The sequence below is a fragment of the Austrofundulus limnaeus genome, unplaced genomic scaffold (genome assembly GCF_001266775.1).
Source record: "Austrofundulus limnaeus strain Quisiro unplaced genomic scaffold, Austrofundulus_limnaeus-1.0 Scaffold512, whole genome shotgun sequence".
NCBI lineage: Eukaryota > Metazoa > Chordata > Actinopteri > Cyprinodontiformes > Rivulidae > Austrofundulus > Austrofundulus limnaeus.
The window spans coordinates 94,976-96,210 of record NW_013952914.1 but is presented as its reverse complement, the minus strand read 5'-3'; the positions used below and the strand labels follow the sequence as shown (position 1 = coordinate 96,210).

Sequence of the window (1,235 nt, the reverse complement as noted above, 5' to 3'; positions counted from 1 at the left end):
CCCCCCGCCTCTCTTTGTGTCCATCAGGGGGTCGGCTGCAGCCTCCAGTGAGTTTATGGAGGACAGAGGCAGGGTGGGGGGCAGTGATGGAGTACATTTACTTAAGTACTGGACTTAAGTACATTTTTGTGTATCTTTACTTTACTTGAGTAATTATTTTTGGGTACTTATGACTGTTAGTTACTCACTACCTTTGGTTCAGCAGTTTTGTGATCAGTTGTTGCTGTTTTTCTTTCTTGAAACGCAGTTTTTTTTTTTACACTGTAAACTTCTGTAAACAGGGTTGTTGAACCATTATATTAGTTGAAACTGGTCTCCAACAGTATTATAGTTTATCACAATAATTTCTGTATTAAGTACAGTTTGTTCTGAGGACAGGTCCACTCACCTTCAGGTCAAACAGAACCAAGTCATGGAGACGAGTGAAGACAGAAACCAGCCATGATCACAGCTCAGCTCCATGTTTCAGGTTTTAGCTCTGAAAAATAGTTTGTATCAATTTAAACATTTCTGGGTTCACTGCAGATAAACTACGTTTGTGTATTTAAGAACTCACCTCAGATTACTGTGGTTCTACCTGTCAGTACTTCAGGTGGTGCAGATTACTGTAGTTCTACCTGTCAGTACTTCAGGTGGTGCAGATTACTGTAGTTCTACCTGTCAGTACTTCAGGTGGTGCAGATTACTGTAGTTCTACCTGTCAGTACTTCAGGTGGTTCTGAGCTTCAAACTCACTCTGAAAACAACACAGCGATGTACTGATATTAGAAACGTAATTTGTGCTTTTGAATACTTGAGTATTTTCAAAAGTAAGTACTTCAGTACTTTAACTTGAGTAGATTTGACCCTGAGTATCAATACTTTTACTCAAGTACTAGAGTTGAGTACTTTGTCCTCCACTGGATGGAGGACATTTAATCATCTGATCTTCTGTTGTTGAAACTTTAAAACATATTTTCTGCCTCTGAAGAGTCTTTGTGATCCAGGAAGTGGCTTCTGGCTGAACAGGAAGTGGCTTCTGGCTGAACAGGAAGTGCTCTGACCAGCTGCTACCTCACTGGCAAACAAGCAGGAAGTCCCTTTAAACTGAGTGCATGAAGAACCAGGTTGAGTTCAGCTGCAGTCTTAAGGGGTGGGGCTTCAGTAGGAGGGGGCGGGGCTTCAGGTTTCTTCACATAATTAGTGATTAGATTCATTATGAGCTGAAGGAAAGAGATCAGTCAACAGCTGATCAT

At 41.2% G+C, this 1,235-nt stretch overlaps 1 protein-coding gene across 1 annotated transcript in view; it reads right to left on the bottom strand.

The window, feature by feature from the left end:
- LOC106530360 (rab9 effector protein with kelch motifs) overlaps positions 1–738 on the bottom strand; it is a gene marked incomplete at its 3' end in the record, with an annotated part of 9,781 nt that extends 9,043 nt beyond the window's left edge. Inside the window, 2 exon segments of the mRNA XM_014025956.1 lie at positions 389–478; positions 557–738.
- Positions 739–1,235: the final 497 nt, after the last annotated feature.